Below are 17,744 nucleotides of genomic sequence, written 5' to 3' on the forward strand. Positions count from 1 at the left end.
AGTCAAATATAAATTATTTCACTCCTTGCTCTTTCCCTCTTTACGAGCTCTATAAGCTTCTATATCTGGTGCTACACTAGAATGCTTCCATTCTTCATTACTTGCTTTTGTTTCCTTTATAGGTCATGAGTCATTAATTACAACTGCTTTGCTCTCACAGGAGCCTTTTAAATTGAATTGGTGATAGAGACTTTCCCATCTTCTCTCGTAGTGTCTTTGCTACTTCATCCCAAGACTCTTTGACTTCTTCTAGGGCCAATGACATGTTGCTTTCTCGATTCTTAAATTACACTCCTATGTAGTCCTTTATTTCTCCTATCTTATCTAGCTTCTTCCCATCTCAAAAGTATGGTCAATTTGCATTACTTTTAACCTTTAAAACATCCTTTATTCACCTCTAAATCTTGTCAATTTGACAAAATTAGTCGGGCCCCAAAGTGGGTCCAGTTAAAAAAAAAATTCGTTTCCAAATGACTGAACTGACAAATTGATCTATTCACCATTTGATACTTATTGGAATTAAACTCGACCAATAAATCACCATTTGAAACTAATTTTATCCTTTTTTTGCAACCTGTCACTTTTGTGCTAGGAGGTTCATTAATTGGCCTTAAAAACTGACTAGAACACCTGATTGAACTCTGAAAATTGGCACATTGATTCTTTGTTCCACACACTTTCACCCTGTCACTAATACATTTCACCCCATTTTTAGACCAAAATTTTTGACCATCTATTAAAATGTTTTAGATTGGTTAGAATATGGAAGGAAAATTTTTATAAAAAAAAAATTCCTGCTCATGTTGGTCGAAATTTCGACCAACACTTAGTCCATACCCATGAAACAACAAGAAAATTATAAACATAATCAAATCTGAACCTGTGCTTTTGGTCACAAGTGCGGAAAGAGTGTTGGAGCCAAAGATTCAACTGCTAAGAGATTTCAGCATTTGGAGGGAAAATCTAAGCGAAATTGTATTTGGGCTACCTCAGATCTTAACAACAAAGCTAGAAGTCCTCTGCTCCAACATTGAGCTTCTCAAGATTGTATTTTCAATAGACAATTTGTTGATCAAAGCAATTAGGAACTACTACTTTCTTCATGGAAAATGCTTGCAAAAAACTTTGGGAGGGTTTAAGTTTTCATGGAACAGAGCTCACCATGTTTTTGTCGATAGATCCTCGTGTTTTGAGGCACAATTCTCTAACCCCAAAGCAACTTGATCTCATTTGAAATATTGGTGTTTGCAAGGAAGGAAAAATGTACAAATACATTGTGAGCATGGTAGCCATAACTCCTATTAAAGTGTTAAAGGCTAGGATAGACAATCTTCAAATTTGTAGCCTCTTGTAGGTAGTTAGGGTTTTCCCTTTGATTCTCACAATGCCAGAGGAAAGCGTTAAGAAAAAATTGGACTTTATGCTCAATCACATGAAACTCTCTGTAGACTTTGTGGCAAAGCATTCACGCTTGTTTTCAATGAGTTTGGACAAGTCAATTAGGCCCAGGCTTTTAGTTTTACAAACTATAGAAGCAATAAATGGAGCAAGGTAGGTTAATTAAAATCAGCTTTTTCCAATGTTGATGCTATCCGAGGCCAAGTTTGTTGCCTTGATCATTCAAGTTCATTCTAAATCTGGTGCTTTATGGACTGTCTATAAAAATGCAATGTCTCAAAAGCTTGTAGACAAATAGAATATAAGTTTCTTAGCAATTCATGTGTTTGGATTTGTTAAGCTTGTATGATCAGGCTAGTCCATCTAATGTGAAACGATGATGATACTAACCTTGTTCTTTCTAAGAGCACCAATAGGTGGAAAACATCTTGCTTCACAAACTATTATCCATGAATTGGGATTGTAATTGCACTGGTAATAAAGGTATGCTTCTGCCATTCTACCCAAAAATTCCATTATAACAGTAGATATTGTGTTTTTTACAATTCATTTGAGTTCTTTTGGATTCACAGACTACTGTTCGTAGATTGGAATTGTAATTGCACTGCTAATCTATGCTCACTCTTTTGAATTTCCTACTTTTTCCAATAAATTAGGACTGTAACTGCACTGCTAATCAAGGTATGTTTCTGCCATACTACCAAAAATTTCTATTATAATTCAAGTTATTGTGCTTTTGACAACTCGTATGAATTCTTTTGGATTACGAACTACTGCCCACAAATTGGGATTTCAATTACAATGTTAATCAAGTTATGCTTCTTCCATTGTACCAAAAAATTCTATTATAATACTAGTTATTGCATTTTTCACGATTCATCCTATTGAAGTAGTAAGGAACATATGCTACTTGCATTTGATTTTTCAAAATGTAATTTCTGACTACCTGAATAGGGAAACCATTTGATCATCATGGGACATCCCATAGAACAAAACCTTATGCTAGTTGTACTTGGTTTTCTTGATTCCACTCTTAAGTAAAGTAACTCACTTTGTAGTAAGTAGATGATAAGAAAATTTTTCACAAGGTTCACTCTCCTACTTAGTGTTTTTGTATCCCTATTTACTAGCAAGTACATTGAATAATGCTTTTGGATTGAACAGTGTCTACAATTTTTTTTATACAATCTTTTTTTTTCTCTTCCTCTTGATGATGAATCACAGAGTGTAATCTAAAAAATTACTACTGTATGTTGCAAACATATTTTAATTCATAACCGTTATTCAATATAAGCATGAACTTTAGAAATCTAATGAAATTAAACAAATGCATTGGTATACTCTTTTTCCTTGACTCCTCAATCGGTTTAGTATATAATAAGGTAATGTGCAAAATAATTTAAATAATCCTTGGGAAATGTTGTGTTAGGGTGTATTAGTAACAACAATGTGCATCTAGCTTGGAGTCATAGACCGCAACCAAGGATAACTCATGTACCTAATGTTGTGCCCCCTACCCAATTGATATTGCCCCTAAACTCATCACTTTACTTGCCATTAAACTGAATATTTAATATAAAATAATTGTATAACCTGAAGCATAATGGATTTAACCCTTGGTCACTAGGAAATGGGGATGGAGATAAGATGAGTATGCCATTTTTTTGGTATGAAGACCCCATACAACTGATTCTTGATTATTCTTATTTTAATGTTCCTTCTTGGGATCTTCCAGATTTTTTCTCGAAAATAACAATTTTAACTTAAGTTGAAGTATGCAATTCATTTACAAAGATAAATTCTATAAAATATTATTAATTTTGATGCATATATGAGATAATCTTAGTTTAGATATTACATTAATATGAATTAATAATCAATAAATAGTAAGAATATATGATAACAACTACTCTAGCGAGTATTATAATTAAATATCAACAGGTTTTTGTGGTAACATATAAATTCATATGAGCATCACACATCTCTATACCAAAGTGTCTCAATAAAATTAATAATTTTTCCAAGGGAAATTTCTACTGTAATCATATCAAGAATTTGTTGGAAATATTTTCTAAACATAAGTCTCAAGGATGGTTGTCTTTGTATTGTGAGAACATGGGCGGATTCTCTGTTGATCCATCTCTGTGTGGAAGTAAAATTTCTAAGGCCTAGGATAAATTGGAAATGCCTTTGCTGGATAGAATCTGGTTTATAATAGAAATTTCTAGTTATCACTAGATTTAATAACTCTTCCATGATATGTTTCAGGACAAGCTACAAAATCTTGTCAGTACCTCATCAGGCTACATTGAATCACCTCCTCACAAAGTAAAGAAGCGAGTGGAGGCATTCCAAGATCTATAGGTATTGATATGTTTATATTGTGATTTTTTGTGTAAATATATTCATGCAAAGGGATTTATGATTTTTGTGCTGCCAATAAAGGGTAAACATAAGAAGATAGAGACCAATTTTTTTGAAGAAAAAGCTACGTTGGAGGCCAAGTATCAAAAGCTTTATGAGCCTTTTTACAAGAAGATATCTGTGTTTAGTGTTTTTTCTGGGTGTTCAAAATTGAAAGCTTCATATAATCTCTTGATCTCTTGATTTTCTAAGCAATTATTGAATTTTCAGGCACTATTGTATATTGTTATCTTTATCAGAAAACTTGGTCCAATAGATTGAAACTTGCTTACTCATAGGAGTTTGGACACATGTAGTTGATATATACAATGAGAGTCAAGTACTTTTCATATTATGAGATTTTACTTGATGATGTTGTCTTCTTGCTATGTACATTAAACCATTTAAAACTTAAATAGGTTTATTCTAATGGATTGGAACCTGCAAATTTGTATATATTTATTTAGATAATTGGTTGATATTAAGCTACCACAAAGGTTGATAATTTAAGTTAGGTAAATCATACTCATTATATAGATTGTACCAGATGTTGTTGTCTACTTCTACTTTATTTTTATTAGTTATAGTTTTGGGGTTAGACAACACATGATTCATTATACATCGACTTGCCTGGAACACAATATCTAGCATCCCTTGTGCAGCATTTCCTTGTCATATTCTTGATTGTCTTTCTACTCTAGGATTCCTATATGATCTAATCTATTGTATCTTTGATTTTTTGAGATGCTATTTTTTCATTACTATTGCATCTTCTATGTGCATGATTCATAACAGAGATTTTCCTAAATAACAATATCTTGTTTCACTTGTGTATTTTCCTCAACATTCTCTAGAATTTATTTTTATCCTACGATTCCCATGCAACCTTATCTATTCTGTTTCATAATGTCTTTCCTTCTTATAACCTAGATTTCATCCCCAACTAAATATGTTGTGCATTCCAACAAATATTGTGAGATGTGAATCTTCTTCGTTTACACTATAGGTGAGTTTTCAGCATTGACCATAAAATATCTCAGAATAAGAACAAGAAAATGGAAGAATAGATGATGTCTAATCAAGTGCAAATAGGATAATATCATAATAGAAAATTCTTTTTGGTTCTATGACATGACATCCTTAAAGCATAGATGGAAAGTTTACAATCCTTTAGGAGCAACTTGATCTATAATAAACTATATTTTATTCAGATCTTTCTCTTGGATAATTATATGTTAGTAAGAAATTAAAGAGACAAAATAAGTACTTCAATTTACAATTCTCAGTACAATATTTTGTAAAAGATGTTTATCTCTTAGGGTAAAAACTTTTTGATTCTGCTCGACACTCTGTAATCTATATTCCTATAATGAAATATTCTGTTGTAGCGATATGACATTGTGAATGGAGTAGTAGATGTTGAAGATGATAAGAAAGAGGAGGAAGATTCAAAGAAAGATGATGCTGGTATGTAATAACTATTTTGAATTCAAGGTTCATTTGATCTGTGATATTTGGTGGGAAGTGCTTATTGTGATATCTTTGTCATTATGGCAGAAAAGGGCGCTCCTAAATTTTGGTTGACTGCCATGAAGAACAATGATGTTTTAGCAATGCAAGTAGGATGTTGCTCCTTTTCCTTGTATCCAATACTCACTTTGGCTATACCAAGCAATATTACCTATCTTCAAAATGTAGTGAATTTATTGACTTTTTTTAATAATAAATAGATTACAGAACGTGATGAAGGTGCCTTGAAGTTTTTGGAGGATATACAATGTTCTTGCCTTGACAGTGACAAGGGTGAGAAAGGTTCCAAATTGGGCTTCTTTTTCAATGAGAATTCTTATTTTAAGAATTCTATGGTAAGTACTCACATTTTAGTTCCTTTGAAACACTTTCAATGTCTATTTTATCTTTCAATTTCTTAATATATTCATTACCTTCCTAAGCTATCATATTTCCTTTGTAAAATGTAGTTAACAAAGATATATTACATGGAATATGAAATTGAACCTATCTTGGATCATTTAGTAGGGTAAGTCTAATGCAAATATCTCCTTTTGCTAATTAGATTATGTGAATTTCTTCATTCATGTAGTGATGTTATTTCACACACAGAACTAAAATTGATTGGTTACCCGGTAAGAACCTAACTTGAAAGGTCATGAAGAAGAAGTCTAAGAAGGGAGTGAAGAATGCAAAACCAATGAAAAATTGAGCAATACCCAAGTTTCTTCAATTTCTTTGATCCACCCAAGGTTCCCGAAGATGATGATATTGATGATGATGCTATGCATAATGACGAGAAAACTTTTTTTATTGCTGCAGTCTTTAGTTCTCAAAGAATACACTTTTTGGCATCCTGTATTGGTGTTCTAATAAGTTTATGGGGTGGTTTACAGGCTGAGGATATGATGGAGCAAGACTATGAGATTGGGTTTGTTCTTGATCCATTGCAAACTATTTGGGTTTATGTACCTTCTAGGTACCGGGTTTCATTGATTTTATGTGTTTTTTGCAGATCAACAATTAAGGATAAACTCATCCCTTATGTAGTTTATTGGTTCACTGGGGAAGTAGGTGATGATGAAGAATGCATATTTGAAGATGATGATGATGCTGATGAAGATGATGATGGGAGTAAGGAAGAGGATGAAGATCACGAAGGGGAAGAAAATGGCCATAAAAGCGCTTAGAAAATTTTCTTGATTATGTCATGCTCAAAAATTTATGCTTGTTCCTCAAATTTTGGAATGAAATTAAACATTTATTAATCTTTTTGCGGCAATGTAACAGTGTGGATTTAAAATCTAGCCTAGATTCTAGGTAAACATTTGTTAATGGTTTGGCAGTTTCCAAGTCTGGGTTGGTATTTATTATGGGGTTTACTTTTCAGAAGATTATGATTAGGAATAGGATTAATTTAGAGTCAATTTTTTGGTGGATGGGTTTAATAGCAGCCATTTGAGTACAAGTAGTAGTGCAGAGTCTACAGACATCAACAATAGGTGATTGAGTGCAAATACAAATTTATAGGTGTTGATATTGAAGTATATTTCCAAGTATGTTCATATATAGTTCCTTGATATCATGCATTTTTGCCAGTGTCTTTCTTTAGATGGAAACTAATGTTGAACAAAGAGATGATGTTATGTGTAGGAGTTTTGACTGCTTCTTTTTTAATCTAATGAAAATCATGTTTCAATTTTTTTTTAATTATAGGATTAGATTGTATTGAATTAAGTTAGCTTTCCTCCAAGCCTTAACATAGGATGAATTCAATATTGATATTTCTCCAAGTCTTAACAATATTTGCATTATAGCTATCTGAGTAGCAAATATCTTTCTTGTGAATAACCTTGCAAGAAAAATGTTTTTCTTTTTCCAAATAATGGGAAAACATTGGGTTAGTGTTAAGTTTGGGGAAGAAAATTGATCAGGGTTAGGTTAAGGAAAAAATTAAAAAAATAGCTGGTGCAAAAATTATTGAAGTCCAGAAACTGTAATTTTTTAATGAAAAAATTGTCAAAGATTACTAGAAAATCACAGTTTTCCTGATTTACTCATAATTTTCCACTCTAAAAACATTACTAACAATCCACATCTTGCAAGTTATTCCAATCTCAGCAACTACTAGCTACCATCAATTTGATAGGCTGGGTGCAAACCCTTCTTTCATTCCTATTGCATTTAAAATTTGTTATAATCTATGTCTTGTCATAGTTGTCCTAATTGAATGTTTCTATTGATAAACTCTAGGCATTAGTAAGAACTCTATTATAGTGCTTGCTATTTCACACATGGAAGGTATTTGGATGATATCATGTAGAATTTTGTTGTATTGAAACCACACTAATAGCAAGTTGTAGGAATATTATGTGTACATTTTTATGAGGAAACTCAAGGGATATAAGACAATGCAATTTTATTTTTATTGCGATTCCAAATTAATTAATTCTACAATTTGTAATATAATTATCTTAAGTACAGTTTCCAATTAATTCTACAATCAGCACTAAGTTGCAGCACAATGGCAACCCCCTACCCCAACTGTACAACATTCCCATGGCATTCATATATTCATATAGTATATCTACTGAAACTAATTATGGTTTTTGTTTTCCTGGTTTGTGAGGTTTTGATGTATAAAGCTAGGTGGGATTTGATGAGAAATAGCTGGGATTTTTCCAAGCTGGGTAAGAATGTAAGTCATGAATGACCAGGCACTGAACAATGTAGTTCGTTGCTGTACATGGAATTGATGTGTTGTTCTGATCACAAGCTCTTCTATCTCTCCTTTTTGCATACACACAAATCAATGATAAAGAGAAACTAGGGGGCTACACAATGGAAGCTTTTGTTAAGTTGGGGGAATGGAATGTGAATTAAAAGTCATTAAATTTTGATTGATTGTGTTATCCTGCCACCTAGTTTTTCCCTTCATTCATTCATTTATGATTCAAGAGTGGATATATATTTTGTCTTTTGCTATTCCCTTGTGATCTATGTTTCTGCAGTGATCTTTTTCAGTGGAGAAGGAAGAAAGGGAAAAGGAAAAGGAAGGGTCTTGTATACACTGTGTAGTAGAAGTGGCTTACATACAATACTTTAGTTGCGAGCAGGAGTAGCAGGAGGCTAGGTCAGTTAGTAGTAGTGGTAGTAGTAGTAATAGTACTAACTATACCATGCTATACTATGCAAAGGCAGACTATGATTCCACATTTTGCATGCATGTCTACCAAGCTAATGGCAACAACATCCAACAATAGTTCTCTATCATTTATGCTTTGATAGATGTCTATAACCCATTTCAAAGGTTCCATTTTGGCACAGACAAGAGATGTTAGCAAAGCACATATATTTAACTCATTTTCTTTGATATAAATATACACATGCATATGTGCATTCATTTGTGTGTGTGTGTGTGTGTGTGTGTGTGTGTGTGTGTGTGTGTGTGTGTGTGTGTGTGTGTGTGTGTATGTGTACAGATATATTCAACAAATCAATATGCATATCCTACAATATTGGCTTGCCATTAGACCACATTTTATGGAGGTAATCAATAAAACCATTCAAATGCCTTACCTATGATTCCACATTTTACATGCATGTCTACCAAGGCAGTTGCAACTTAAATAGATATATTCTCTCAATATATCTATTTTGTGCATATCCAACAACCATGGCTTTTGATGACCACACTATGTTCAGGCATCCTATCAAACAGTTCACATGACTTATCTATGCTTCCATTTTCCAAGCATGTCTCCCAAGGCAAATGCTACTACTTCATCTACACTATCTGACAAAATCCTTTATGCTTTGATGGATGCCTATAGCTTATCCCAAAGCTCTCATTCAGCAGTTATGAGATGATCAATCAAGAGGAAAAAGTTGAGAGCTTAGAGTGACACAATTTTTAGATGATCATATGAAATGAAATGGGTGTGTGAGTAGAAAGATGGAGCTGATAGGTATAAAGATTTCAAAACCCTTGCTAGCATCCTCCTTGTCTATGCCAAAACAAGAGTTTTGAAACAAGGCATGAACACCTCTCAAAGCATACATAAGGCATGTGATCTTTTTGATTTGATGGCTGAAAGAAATTATGTCTCAAGGCTTACAATGATTTTGGAATATAATAGATTTAACAAAAAACCTCTAGAGACATTCAAAGACAAATTCCTCAACCTTTAGCAGTATATTGGATGCCTGTGCTGAAGGGGGAGCATTGGAACATATTGGCATCTGTTCTTAATGGGAGAATTGTTCAAATAGGGATAGATGTGGCTATAACTAGAAAGTCACTCATGCTATGTCAAAACAGCTAATGCCAAACCACAGTGATAATAATACCCAGTGTACAGATATAAAATGCTAATAATTCCCAGCACTCATTGTCTTTCTGACCACATTAGAAATAGTAATGGAAGATATTAAATATATTTCCAAAAATGCAAATACCAACTCCACTATACGTTTGCAATGGACTCAAAAATAGCATAATTGAATCCTCTTCTCACATAGGTCATTTTAATTTTTGGAAATTATGTAATAGTCCCACTCACCAAATTCTTCAACATCAGAGGGAGTAGCCTATCAAGCCTCAAAATTTTGTTCTCAAAAGTATGATGGCTAGCTCTACTTATTCTATCAAATTTCATGCAAGACTTGTACTGAGCTTTGTCTTTTGGGCATTGAAAGATATAGATGTTCATTACTTGAGCAAATGGAATGCAATTATAATCCATGCCAAAGGCTATATAAATAATTTTTAATCAATGACTTCAAAAGCTACATTTAATTTGGGAATACAACAAGCTTATGTAATTATTAGTTATTACATTTTCTCTATTGTTTCTAATTGAAAAAATGCAAAGAGAATAAGATGAGAAGACAGTAGATTGTCAAGAGAGCTACAAATATATTTGTTGTTTTACAATGAGCGGAACAAGCTGCAGAAGACATGAGGGAGTCAAAATACAAAAACAGTAGAACAACTACAATATTAATCTTATATATATTGCAGTCAAAATTTTTAAGTAGTAGAACAACTACAATACTAATCTTGTATATATTGTTTCAGTTTAGTACTATTTTGGTGTTTGCAAGTGGGGTTTGGATCGATAGTTTGCAGCACCTCATTTTCCCACTGTAGGAAGCTACATTTTCGATGATGGATATCAATGAGGAAGCCAGTTTGGTGCACAACCGCACTTTCATGGACTTTCTAGACCAAGATGTAAATTTCTTCTTTTCTCTCCTCTCATTTCATCTCATCAGCCTTTTAAAATATTTACTAGTCAAATGTACTATGGTAGAAGCCATTAATGCATGACATATCCTTTTAACATGTTTGTGGCAACATTTTATAGGTGGGGCAAGGTGTGTACATGGACAAGATTAGAGGTATCATCACTTAGGGTCGCCATCGCCTACTTATAGACATGGTTGATCTAAGGAATTTCAGCCATGATTTAGTTCATAGGATGATAAGGAGTCCCAATGAATACATTTAGCCCTTATGAATACATTCAACTCATTTTATTTGGTGTACTTGTATCAGGTGTGGGATTACCAGACAAAAAGTTGAATCCAGACTCTTGATGGACATACCCATAATGTATCAATAGTTTGCTTTCATCCTAAACTTCCTATCATTATCACTGGTTCTCAAGATGGTACTATACACATTTGGCATTCAACAACATACAAGAAAGTTTATTGAATTTTTTTTTCACTGGATTTTTTAAAGCACAATGTAATTTTTCATATCATTTTATTTTATAGTCATCGAATCATTTGTAATAATAAGGGCCAATACAAATTTATTAGATGATTATTCTATACCCATTTTTTTTGTATGGGGCCTACATTATGTAAATTAATTTTGTCTTGGTTGAAGGTCTATTTACATCCCATTTTGACTGTTGTGTCCTATTTTTGCAATTGCTTCCTAAACACAAGGCTTGCTTCTTGAGTAAATCTCTCTAAAATTTTTGGACAATAGCTAGTATCATGCCTTGAGGCTGCTTGGCCATTTTAAGGCAGAATTTTGTGCCCCTGCCCTGATCTGCAAAAGACCGTTATGCCATGGATATTTATACATACTAAAATTAGCTAAAAATACCTTATATAATGTCTTAGTGAAGTTTTGATAAGATGGTTGATAAGTATTTTTACTCGGTATGATGGGAATATACCTTGTGGAGTATGTTGTTTTGTTTGTATTCAATTTTTTCTCATCTTTTATCACTTGAAAATCTTATTGTTCTTTTATGATATTCTAAAATATTGGAGCTTGTTACTGGATATATTCATGGGGTAGGTACAAACATTTTTCTTTTTCTTTTTTGGCATTTCTTAGTGCATGCTTTTGACTACTTGTTATGTAACTTTAGTTAATGCAACACAAATCCTAATACATGTTATAACTATTAGAAGAATTATATATCTAGTGTATTATTACTATGCATCTCATATACTGTTTAGTATTACATTAAAAAAATTCATATTCTTTTAGGTTGTTCAAGATTTTTTTGTTAAGTTATATTTTAAAATGGAAATTTTGAGTTTTTTTAATATATTTTTTAAATATGAAATGGTCATTTCCTATATCTTGTACTAAACTTTTACCCTATCCCAAATTGTGCCCCAATCTCCAAAACTGAGAGAGCTTTTCATACCCAATCCCCTAGGTTTTCTACTAATTGAATGAAAGATACTTCTACCCTTCAAACAATCAAATTAAACCCTTTGATTTCTCAATAAGAGTGGCTCCCTATTGAGGCCTATCTATTTCAAATAGTAGTTAGGATTGCTAAGTAGTTGTAAGTTGTTACTGAATGGTGTGTTGGATACCACTGAATCTTCTTTTGTCTATACAAAGTTTTCTATGTTTCATAGGTTTTCTAGCTATTATCCATTAGGATAGTGATTAACCATAGCCACCATTCCATCATTTTAACTAAGTAAATTGATTAACTTGGCCCTAGCTTTATGTTTTGTGCCTATCATCCTTAGTGCAACAACTAGAAACTTGCTAAAAGATCTTATTTTGGCATAAAAGGAAACTTGGTTTGAAACTTTGATGTATACCTATGCACTATTCCAAAGATCTTATTTTAGTACAAGAATAAGGAATGTTAGCATAAGAGAATCTGTGTCTACACATTTCAGTTTCATTTTATTGAATGTTTATAGATCCTTTCAACTAATCCATTTCATACATATCTTGTAATCATTGCATTCCATGAGAAGACATCATGTAAGTTCTTATATTGAAAATTGTAACTCTTCCTGCTATTAAGTCCACAGCATTCAAAATACAATCTCTGTTGAAAAATTAGGTTCCTCTGGACTACATGGTTTTGTTAGATCTAGATACACTCATCTACTTAAGAAAGTTAAATGAAATCCTCCTGGAGATAAGAAGACAACGACACACCTTCTTTTACTTCAGTTTCAAATAATTCCCACTATGTATGATTTTAAGATGGCTCAGAGTTGTCAAAAGTGTTTAACTATAATCTCTTGATTGGCACATTATCCTATTCATCATCATTTCTCCTCACCATCTCTTCCACACTATCAACGTTTGCTCAACTCTAACTTGTCTCTTCATCATTCAATTCAGCCATGCTAGTGTTGTGATCTCTCCTAGTTCATACTCTCTATTCTCTTCTTATTGGTTTTGTTCTTGAACTTTTTGATTTCTTGATTTGCGTCCACCTCATGTGGTTGAATTTTACCATCCTCTAATTGTGCCACTGAATCAATAATCTCAATCTCTTCATCTTGATGTTCTTTGTCCTACTGGAGGGGAGAATCCACCTCTTGCCTCCGTCTTTGTCTTACTAACATTTGCCTTATGTCCTGGGATGTTGGAGGCTTCTCTTATGGCATCCACTATGAGTGGAGCTACAACATTTCCCTTCGGTGTGAGGACTTGTTTTGTTGTTAGAGTATAGTATTTTTCCATCTCTAAAACTAACTCTATCCACTGATGTATAGGAGGGAAGACTGCTGCTTGTGCAATGCCACTCATAATGATCATCTTGATCACCTTGGATTGGTTGACTCCATACATTTTATCCCTTATAAAATTTCATTTCAAATGGCCCAAGATTGGTGTCTCCAATTTCCTCCCATGTAGAGGTAAAGTTGGATTGATGTGTCATTTCTTGTGTATCAGCTTTCAACTATGCCAACCTTCGTGCCTCAACACTTTCATCATTTCTAACTCCCTTTCCTATAGTTGCTTGCTCATTTCTTTCTTTCTCTCTTGTAGGTGGATCTTTCTTCTCCTCAACTTTGGCTATGGATTTGATTTGGATTTTGGGTTCTCACCTCCTTTCTCCATGAATAATCCTGCCACAACAACCTCTAATCAAATTTCAACTCATTTTCATCAAACTTGGACTAAATTTTAAAGTTAATAGCTGTTGAAGTACCTAAAACCAAATCCTAGACGTTTACATCAAATTTTTAAAATTAGTGAATTAGAGGTCTAAATGGCTTAAACACTTAGGAATGTAGTCATTTTCTAATACTAGGCCTCATGTCACCTTTATCAATTTGGTTTTAATTCACTCTTAGTGGAAATGGAAAAGAGGACTAAGATTTGGAAAATGAATTGTGATATGGAATTATATAAACCTGGAAGTAATTGCAAACCACTGTTAACATCAATAATAAAGTTGTTGGGGGTGAAGCTTGAAGAGCTTGATTGATTTTGTTTGATTCATACCTTGATACTTATTGGTGATGATGGAAATTAAGCTCTGATTTGCTGGTAAGCACCCCAATTTGATTGTAAAAGCCTAATACTAGAGTTTATTACTAGAAAATGCTTGAAATATGAGTCCTCTTGTTGTAATCAGACCCCAATTTGCTTGAAAGCAGAACTTTTACACTAGTGAATGCCTGTAGGTGCATGGAATCAGAGTTCTAATGCTAGTAAATGAAAATAGGGTCTTTAATTTTCTTATGAATGCTGATAATTAGAGCCTAACTTGCTGGCAGACAGCTACAATCAGACCTTAAGTTGATGATGAATGTTGGTAATTAGTTCATCTTCAACCCAAAAACTTGGAGGAGAAAGATGTGTGTCAAATTGCATCATCTCCATTGTTTAGATCTGCCACAATATGATTGAAAAACTTCCAAAATCCTTGTCTTGATGGTTTGGATTTCTTAGATCTGCCTGTAATTAGTTAGAAAAAAAACTATTTTGAAATGAATGAATGACTTTATTTATATAGAGATGGCCTCTTTGAGTGATTCTATCCTTGCAGTTCTAGAAAAATTTAATCATTATTATCAGACATTTAATAATCACTCTTATTTGCATTGAATTTGTAGTTTTATTAAATCTGGGCCTCTCCATCATTTTAAAATCAAATTTAAACCCCCTTAATGTATCAAAATTACATTAACATATTCCACATAATTTACCTATAATTTTTCACACTTGAGATCCAACATAATATAAATGATCTAGCTCTTGCCATAGTTTCTCAAATCTTAGCCCTCTTTCCAAAATCAAGGGCTTTCATATCATGTAACCCATGAAGGCTCTCCACAATCAATTGTGGAACCTTCCTAAGTATGTCATCATTATAGGGGAGCTACAAGAGATGTTATTCTTATGATCTTATTGTAACAAGAAGCAATTGCAAGTCTTACTTCTTCACATAGATGTTCCAAATACCTGTACCAAACCAAAGAACGAATGTTACAAAAGCCTATACTAAACCAAAGAAATCATTGAGGGCTACAAGGCTCAATTTAGAAGCTTGCAATCTGGCTGGTCCACTTTGTACAAATATGAATCCAATTCCTCCATGTTGTAGATAAAACCATCAGGAAATTTCATGGACTCTAGTTATAGTACCCTTATATAGAGTAAGTTTTTCTATTTCTTTTTCATTTCACAAGTCCCTTAGCTATTCAGCATTGAATGTACCATTGAATGCTTCAGAGAATAGTTCACTTTTCTGATCTTCCATTGTCCTCGTTTTATTTTTTCCAAACTGAAAGATGCTACCCCTTTTCTGTTCAAAATTCTAACAAACTTTTGTCAACACATTAAAAACTAGGCCATTTCTATGAACAATATATATGTTGTGCTTGCAATCAATGTCCCTTACTAATGTTTTTCATCCTAATTGTATAAAATGAGTCTTTTCTTGTGAACCATATTGAATTAAAGGATGCTTTTCCTTGAACATGGTTGTTATGATTTTAGCAGATGTATAAACTATCAGTGTTGAAGCTCTATTTCTCATGACAGATTTTGAGTTTTTGATCACTTCATGTATAAATCTTTCAGGCTCTAAAGAAATTTTTGGATGGAGATGCCATATTAACGTTAGATCCAAAAATAAATAGAAACCCTACTACAAACTTGGTGATAGAGAAAGTACTATTAAGGAGTGGTTAAAAGGCTTGGTAGTGATTTGATTTTGATCAATCAGGTACACTTCATGTGTCCAGACTTTGTCTACTCAGAATTTAGCTCTTGTTTATGGCCTATTATTATTATGAGCTTTATAAGTTTATATAGTTCATTTCTCTATTAAAAATTTCTATTACATTTTGGTTTTCTTTATGTTGTACATAATCCAAATTAAACCCATTTATTTCTTATTATAGGGCCGCATCAGCCTTATGCTTGAAAAAAGAAGAGGAAGCCTTATGTTATAAGAGTAGAACAATAAGAGTCATAGGAGAATCTCAAAGATAGTCACGATGTTCCCATTAGCATCATGACTATCTTTGACATTCTCCTATGGCTCATAAGGGAGATCAGCTAGCGAAGATGCTCTGTTAGCTTTTAATACGCTTCATAGATGAGATTCATTACTACACTCTGGAATGGGTTCATCTTCAATCTTCAAAATATTGAAGATGAGACCATTCTCGAGTGTAGTAATGAATCTCAAAGCTCCTTCAGCCTGAGCATCTCATGTCCTTCAGACAATCTTTCTAAAGTTGCATCAACATTGTATCCTTCAGGTGTTTGATTCTTCATCTTTCTTCTTTATTATTCCATAGAACAATTCTTATGGTTTAAAGTTTTTAGCATTAGTTTGTAATTTCAGTCGAAAATCTCTATATATCTTTTCTTGCCAGACATGGTTGCTTAGTTTTTATGTAAATATCTTTGCTTTTGCAGCTTGGACTTGAATTCACCACCAATGTTATTTATACTTAGCAAACAATATATTTGTACCCAGTATAGTGCATTGTAATGGTATTGTTCATACAATGTTGATGTTTACTCAAGAAGACTATTTTTATTTGCCAAGTTTCATTTTTAGTTTGATTTTGAGCTAGTGATAAAATCCAATTTGACATTATTTGATTGGTTTGATTGGTAATTTCTCTGTATTATGCATTAATGATAGTCCATGTTCAGAGAATGTAATCCCATCTTTGTTATATGAATAGAGTTCACATAAGAGATGTTGGTATGGTTTTTATAGAGTAGGTTAACAACTCTATCTTCTAAATTCTTTCTTTTAAATGGACATTTGGATATGATTATATTAATGATGGGTCTATATTGGTCAATATGATTGTGTTTGAACAGATATGCAAAGGAAGTAATCAAAGCAATTAAGAAACACATTGCCAATAAGAATCCTAAGATCCAAATTCTTTCTCTGACGGTTAGTATTGAATAATATTATAAATTTCTCTGATGTATGAAGGATTTTTAAGAGTGGCCAATGAACTTTACTATTGAACCAATAGGATTTTGTAGAACAAACCAGACTTTCTAGATGTTGTCTGCACAATAACAAAGTGGATTTTATGTTTTTAAAGCATGAATCATTTGTTATTGCATATTAAAATGTGATTGCCTGCCTTAGTTTGCTACAGTTGTAGATGCTTTAAGGCTTTCCAGAAAACAACAATAATTGTGTTACAGTTTCTCAAGTGTATTCAACAGTAAGATTATTTTAAGGTTTTTATTTTCACACAGGCGGTTTTTTTCTGCTGTTTTTAATTTTTTTTGAAGATAGCATGGTTCAATACATGTTGTTTTCTTTACTTAGTAAATTTAGTGTACACGATTGTGTTAAAGCAGGCTTTCTATTTTGTTTAGCTATGGTTGTGCACTTTGTTGGATTCAAAGTAATTTATTTTGTACTATCTTTCTAATTTATTGAAAGAGTTGGCATGCTTCTTGATATCTGTTTGCAGGAACTAGAATTTGGGGGTTTACTAGGCAATAGTTCCAATAAGATTGTTGGCATAAAAAAAAAGGTTTTTTTTAACCATTAAAAATTGGTTTTACCCATCATATTTAAGACATGTGGGATCTTATCAAGTTTTATTGCCACACTTCTTTCTTTTAAACTTTTGTGTTTTATGGTGTCTTCATTATTGCAATTAAGAGATGACTTCTGATTTAAAAGGATTAATCTACA

General features: G+C 32.8%; 1 pseudogene; it reads left to right on the forward strand.

Annotated features, from left to right (window-relative positions):
* Positions 1-1,384: 1,384 nt before the first annotated feature.
* On the forward strand, positions 1,385-6,500 carry LOC149553366 (nucleosome assembly protein 1;2-like; annotated as a pseudogene).
* The last annotated feature ends 11,244 nt before the right edge of the window (positions 6,501-17,744 follow it).

The sequence above is a fragment of the Cupressus sempervirens genome, chromosome 6, assembly GCF_028749045.1.
Source record: "Cupressus sempervirens isolate cs-2001-9-10 chromosome 6, ASM2874904v1, whole genome shotgun sequence".
NCBI classification, from domain to species: Eukaryota; Viridiplantae; Streptophyta; class Pinopsida; order Cupressales; family Cupressaceae; genus Cupressus; species Cupressus sempervirens.